Below are 7,615 nucleotides of genomic sequence, written 5' to 3'. Positions count from 1 at the left end.
GCCTAAGAGTATCGTGAGACATGCCTTCCCTTCAGCTTTCTTCATTTTAACTGAGTGAAGGCCTGCCAAATGGCACTGGGCCGTTCCCCCATCATGCAGATCCATGGGCTAGGTGTTGCTTTGACAGGTTCATGCAACAGTTACACATGTTTTGCTTCTGTAACCAACCGTTCAATAAAGCAACATATCACCACTAGTGCTTAAAGGTGTTATTTTAGCCTTCATACCCTGCAGGAAGGAAGGAACATGCATGCTGTTTATACTTCAGTTTTACATAAAATCTACGTTTTTTGCGGGGAAATGCTGAAAGGACAAAGCATCGCAGCAGAATATAATTAAGATTAAGCCGTAGTTCTTCCTTGAAATCTTAGGGTGTGTCCACACTGCCAAAATAAAGCAGTTTGACACCTCTCTAATTGCCACAACTCTATTCTACAAAATGTGGGATTTGTAGTTTGGTGAGGCACCGGAGCACTCAGACAGACCAGACTGAATACCTCACCATAATAAATGACAAAGTAGAGATTCTTACTAGCAAGCTCTTGAAGGATGAGAAAATATGTTTGAATAAAGCTGGCATTCCTATTTGTTGAGTCCCTAAATGTTGTTGGGCTACAATTCCCACCACTACTGACCATTGAGCCTGCTTGTGGGCATGATGGGAACTATAGTCCACAAAATCTGGGTGCCCCTGGGTTGAAAAAGGTTGTCTTAAGGGGTTGCTGAAAATGGAAGAAGAACATCCATTTTAGGATATATTCAGGGACCTAATTTTGAACTTGGCTGCATTTTTTGTTTCTAAGGTTTCTCAAAATGATGGATGGGTTTCTGGAAGGAGAACTCTTCTTAGGTGGAGATTTTAACGGGCGAATGAATCTCGCATTGGATGGGCCAAGTTGTAACACGCAAGGCCAATGTGCTAATCTCTTACACCACAGGAATTTTGAAAGTGGAGGACAGAACAAGAGCTGACAGATTTATGGCAGTTCTTTAATCCAGCACATTAGGTGGGGGAAGATACTAATATCGTTCCACCAAGGAATATTCCTGCGTATGAATCGAGATCCTATGTCAAGGATATGGCCCGTATCTTTACACTCACAGGGTTATGTGACAATGGTGCAGTCGGGAATGCCAACACTGCTCAACTGAGTGTGCAAAGAAATGTGAAATGCACACATACAATACGCAACATGCAATAGTGTGTTTTGCAATATGCAAAAGGAGCCCTGGTGACACAATTGTTAAATGCCAGTGCCGCAGCCACAATGTTGTGAGTTCAGTCCCAGAGGGCTCCAGGTTGACTCAGCCTTCCCTCCTTTCATACGTTGGTATGAGTATCCAGATTGTTGGGGGCAATTGGTTTACAGATTGTAAACTGCTTACTGTATATAGTCATGTATAAGTCTAGAAATTTAGGTCATAATATTGACCCCAAAAACCTGAGTCACCCTATCTATGGGTCAATGTAAGTACTGTATCTTAACTCTTATTTAAAAGAAGGAACCATCCTCCGGTGAAAAGCAAGAGTATAATCTGTCTTGGAAGCACTGACCCCCTCTACTCTCTCGTCCATCCAGCCTTAAGAGTTGGCACAAAAGGTTGTGTCTGCTGGAATTTTGTAAGTTCTTTGACATTGATTTGCTTTGCTTCATCCTTTAGATGCTTTGCTATATGCCCCTAAGATTTATCCTTGACTTATTAATGGGTCGTAGCAAAATCCATAATTTTGGCCCCAAAACCTGCCCTCAACTTATACCTGAGGTCGACATATAGTCGATTATATATGGTAGTTCACTTTGAAGCAATATAGAAATATAAATGCTATTGCTAACTGCTAACAAACAGCTGCATGGTCAATGCACAATTCCATCACATGTGCAACTCTGCTCCTGCAGACTTCAACTAAATGCAGATTTTTTGCATTGGACAAAAGATATCCAACTGTTTCTGTGGGGAATTTAAGCATGCATAAGTCACTGACAGGATGCCAGCCAAAATCATTGTGTAACATTGAAACTATTGCAAACAATGTAAGTCACTCAGTGGCAGAGGAAAGCTGGAAAGTGTGATCCATTCTCTTCACTCAGCCCCCAAATGGGCTCTTGACTGCTTAGCATTTTCTCTACCAGTCTCCACCAGACTAGTAAAAAGGTATGCAGACTGGTGACTTTGGCCTAATCTGCACTGCACAAATAATGCAGTTTGACACTGCTTTAATTGCCATGGCTCCCTGCTATGAAATCCTGGGATTTGTAGTTGAACTTTTTTTAAAGCAGCTGGAAAAGTGAGAGGACAGAGGATCAGGACAGTTGGAAGGGATGGTCCAACCTCCGTCTGTGCAGGAATCCACAGTTAAAACATCCCACAATGGGGTTAAATGCCTGTTCAAAAGCCTCCACCACCCTCTAAAAGTAGCCTATTCAACTCAAAAAGCAGTTCCTATCAGGAACATCTTAATACGGGTATTACCCAGCTGTGGATAGCTGACCTGATCATCTTTTGAAAGTCATTGAACTGGTTGAACATAGAGAAAATGTCATGGTTGGGAATGAATATTTGGCTCCAAAAAACCAGTCAGCAAGCTGGATCCTGTCAGGTTCTGTGGCTAAGGCCCTCTCCCGAATATGCATGACCGAGACAAGATTTGAACCAAACAGTTTCTATTTCACAACTCATTCTTTTCTTGCCAGGCCCTGTATATATTTCCTTAAGCATAGGTTTCACTGGGTTGAGTGGGACTCGCTCCAAAGTGGGTGTGTGTGTTTATTGGCCACATGTGTATGTTGTCCCTTAAGTTACATTATCTAGCAGATTTGCATCCTGCTTTTTGAGTGAATCCCTTCACTCATATTAATAAGAGCCGGTGAATACATTAAAAGTCACACATGTGAACAGAACAAAATTTTGACATTGTTATATACTGTGTATTCACTTTAAATAGTTTATTATTTATTAAAATATTTATATCCTCTATATGAAGTGCGTAGTGCAGCATACAGTAAAATCGGTTTAGAACAGATTTAAACAATACCAATAATATTAAAAGATTAAAAACATATTAAATAATGTAACACTCCAAGCAAGGCATTTTAAAACCAGTTTAAATTATTTAAAATACAGGTTGAGTATCCCTTATCCGAAAATCCAAAATGCTCCAAAATCTAAAACTTTTTTCATGGGTGGCTGAGGTAGTGACACCTTTGTGTACACAAACTTTGTTTCATGCACAAAAGTATTGAAGATGTTGTATAAAATTACAATCAGCCCTCCTGGAGTTTTTAATCCATGGATTCAAGCATCCACAGTTTGAAAATATGTTTAAAATAGATACATTCCAAAAAGCAAACCTTGATTTTGCCATTTTATACAAGGGGCGGCATCTTAATGTGCCATTGTATTTAATGGGACTTGAGTATCCATGGATTGTGGTATCCACAGGGGTCCTGGAACTAAACCCCAGCAGATACCAAGGGTGCAATATACATTAAGACTATGTCTATAAGGTGTGTTGTTGTTGTCGTTGTTGTTATGTGCCTTCAGGTCATTTCTTATTTATAGCAACCCTAAGGCGGCCCTGCAGCTGAGAAACCCAATGTGTTTCCATGACTGAGAGGGAAATCAAATCCTGATATCCAGAGTTGTATTCCAGTGCTCAAACCATTACACCACACTGGCTCTCATAAGATGTATATGAAATATATATCCACACTGTAACATTAAAGCTTTTCTATTTCCTCTACCTGCAACAGCAAACCTCCTCTGAACAAATCTTGCTTAGTGTCGCCCTAAGTTGGAAATGACTGGAAGGCATACACCAACAACAGATGCACCCCGAGTCTATGAAAGCTTACATTGCAACTTCTTTCGCTCAGTCTCAACGATGCTACAAGCTGCCTTTTCATACTGATATTCCAGATAACCCTTTGCGTATCCTCCAATGCTTTGGTTCTGTGACCAAACATAATGCACAAAAGGATGGAAGTTGGAGCTCTGTAGAACTCTTATTAGACTTCACATTTTGCCCAAGAGAAAAGACAGCTCTGAACTGCCAACCTTTATATTTTTGGAAATTGATAATCAATTACTCCCCTTTCTCATAACACATTTGTAGGTGTAGTCTGATGCTTGCAACACGCACCAGTTACTAATCCACTGTCTACAAATCTTCATGTTGAGAGTGTACACCTCACGATCACAACATCAGGCATGAATGTTGGACTTTGGTTGTTTCTTTCTTTATTCGTTCACTGCTTTGTTGGTTTGTACCAGCTTTCCTGGAGAATGCCAAAGCTTTCACAGTTTTGTGACATTCTGGTTGGACAGTCCTAATAAAAGTATCACCCTATGAATTTTGGGTTTTTCTCCTCTCTCTCCTAAAAACCCACATGGCCTATCTTTGTGCTTGTTTGTTTTGTTGTACCAGGTCACCTATTTTCTTACCCCATTAAACAGGAGAGAGCAGACAAACAGCATACGGAGCTCACCCATTGCCCACGCCATGCCATCATCCACAGGGACAGTGTTCTCATTCTCAATGAAAAGTCACTTGTGGGAATTTCACATACTTGTGGCACACTTGGGAAGATAAGCAATTGCCTTCCTTGGCTTGGCTGCTGGTGAGATTCTCACGGTTTGGGTGATGTTTGCTTCTGTACTTAAGCAGCAATGTTGTGGAACAAGCAAAGGACACACCTTAGCGACTGAATTCAAAAGCCTCACCCCAAAGGGAATATTACGTAACACGGGGTTGCCATCAGGATTGTCATGTCTTCTAACACAAGTCTAGTACTTTATTGCTATCTGAGGACCAGTTCTTGGAGTATATCTTATGTTTAACCAAGTAACTGAAATATCCCTCGTTGTTGTTGTTGTTGTTGTTGTTACCAGCTGCCTCCAAGTCAACATTGACTCAGCAACATATCCAAGGGGACTCTGTGGCGTCTGGACCCCCCCTTCCAAAGCTGTGCAGGAATACAATGAATGGCGCATGCACCTGTGGTGTGCGCACACCGCTGCCGTGCTGCACTCAAGCCCCCCCCCTTCCCAAAATCCTGGCTATGTCCCTGCTTGACTCATGGCAACTTCATGAATGAGACACCTCCAAGACCCCCTGTCCTTAACTGCTCAGATTGCTGTTCTAAGATCCATTTGTTTGTATGGGATAGTAGTGGGGTCATAAACTGGCAGAAAGTACTAACAGTGGCAATCATATTTTAAGTTCACCAGGACATGCTTTATGTTTGATGTTAGGAGCCCTGGTGGCACAGTGGTTGAATGCCTGTACTGCAGACACTCACTCACAAACCATAAGGTTGTGAGTTTAATCCCAGGCAGGGGCTCAGGGTTAACTCAGCCTTCCATCCTTCCATACAGGGACGTAGCCAAGGGGGGTTCTTGGGGTCCGGACCCCCCCTTCCATTAGAAAAATGAATGGTGTGTGCTGCTGCGCCACTGCACCCAAGCCCCATTATAATGGTGGCACTTAGTTTGGACCCCCCCTTCCTAAAATCCTAGCTATGTCCCTGTTCCATAGGTCGCTAAAATGAGTACCCAGCTTGTTGGGGGCAATTCAGTTACACATTGTAAACCACTTAGGGAGTGCTTAAGTGCACTGATAAGTAGTATAGAAATGTACTTGCTATTGCTAGATAGCCTTAAGAACTGCAGCTCTCAGGATTCCATGGAACCATGGCAGTTAAAGTGGAAGCATAGTGTTGTAACTGTGTAGCGTGAAAGGGCCCTTTGCCTCAGGGACATCCCTGCCAAAGCCAGGAGCAATATCCCCTTTGTTTCCTACGAAATCTCCAAAGCAGCACTGTACTTCTGTTGCAGCAGAAGTCGCAATACTGGTGTTGTCTGCCCGCATCATTCCAGTTCAACTGCAATGTCTTTTCCTTCTCGGCGCATACTTTCCTCCCTCCCACCCAAGTCCCACTTCCCAGCTGTCTCACAACTGCTAGTTCGGGGTTGTTTCTTTTGGCTCAGGACTCAGGACATTTGGCTGGATTGTGAAAAAACACCAGTCTAGCTTGGCTAAAAGCAGCTGTTAGTAATGGCTAGGGACCAGCTACTGAGCAGTGGAAAATACCAGGAGCTTCATTAATGACAGGCCCGGACTGGGAATCTAGAATCCTTGCTAGAGGGAATTGGTTGGTTGTAGGCAGTGGTACATCTTTTTATTCAGACAGGCTTTTAAAACAGAAAGTTTATAAAGGACATCCTAGGAGGGTGATGCATTGTTTTAACTGCACTGTTTTGAAGAGTCTCTGCCTTTATTAAACTGCGTTTTATTCTTTTATTGTGTGATTTGCTTTAATATTGTACTGACTTAATTCTATTTTAATGTTCGCTTGTTGAATGTTTTTATATTGTATTGTTTTAAATTGTGAGCACCTTTCAGTCTCAGTTTGTTTTGGGAGGGAAGTGGGATAATAATAATGATACTGATAATAACAACAATAATATTAATAATATACACATCCCATGCTTTCTATGGCTGCATCCACACTGGAGAAATAACCTGGTTTGGCACTGCTTTAACTTGTCTGGCTCAAGGCTATGAAATTCTGGGGGTTGGAGTTTGTTATGGGGTCCAGAGCAGAGCTGGCCCTCTGCATTTTTCCTTTCCCCCTGAAGAATTGCAGCATTTATGGTCAGCTGCATAGCAGCTAAGGCATACTGAATTTTCTAGCCAATACATTAAATTGCTGGTGCATTCAGTGCTTCAGGACTTCCAGAGGTTGGCAGGACATGCAGCAGAAATCAAATTCCTCGTTGTCAGTGACTTGTGTCTGGAAAACAGGGGTATGGCTTTCACATACTACACCCTCCCATCTGAAAACTAGGTCATTCGACCCAGATGTGGCAGGGTGTGGCTTGCGGGTATCCAGCGATGATGAAGAAGTCTTCTGCACATCCTCAGAGGTACCTGCATTACGGCTATGACTGCCAATGTTCTAGGGCTGAACCTCAGGATTAAAAGAGTTTCCTGGACTGGAAAGGCTAGACTGCTGAGAGAAAAGCCTGCTTGCTGTTTGCACAGTCACGCCTGTGTTTTTCTAGACATCTTGGTCATGCCAGGGCAGAAAGGTGTGTATTTAGCTCTGTGCAAATTCATCTGTCTGAAGAGAAACAGCTTGCTGAATTCTGCCACAGGGAGAGCATATATGTGTTGGTTACTAAATCTTTTTTTTTTAAAGGGAAAATCCTGCTTGATCTTTCCCATCCCTCTTGTGCTTTCTGACTAATTTGTTATCCATTCTTGTGGCTGGGCTCCCCATCACTGGAGATGGCAGACACTGAGAGGAATCTCTTTGCTCACCCTGTAACAGTCTCCCCACGCCTCCGTGCAGCTTGCATAGGGACAGATTTCATTGCTGGATCCCTGGGACATCCTGGAGTGGAAAATGCAAAAGCGCTCCCTGCCCCCAGCCCATAACAAAGAAATGGATAGAGAAGGAGATAAGAATTGTATTTGCATTTAGAACAGCAATGAGGAATCTTCAGCTTCCAAGGTCAGAGTTCCTGCTTAAAGCTGGCCTGAAACCCCTGAAGCAGCTGGAGATGTTCTGGTAGTTGTTCTGCTTGCTGTTGCAGATATTGAGGTCTTGTG

This window comes from Sceloporus occidentalis, unplaced genomic scaffold (assembly GCF_023333645.1).
Source record: "Sceloporus occidentalis isolate IW3139 unplaced genomic scaffold, rSceOcc1.0.p SCAF_13, whole genome shotgun sequence".
Lineage (NCBI taxonomy): Eukaryota > Metazoa > Chordata > Lepidosauria > Squamata > Phrynosomatidae > Sceloporus > Sceloporus occidentalis.
Note: the sequence above shows the minus strand (reverse complement) of the source record.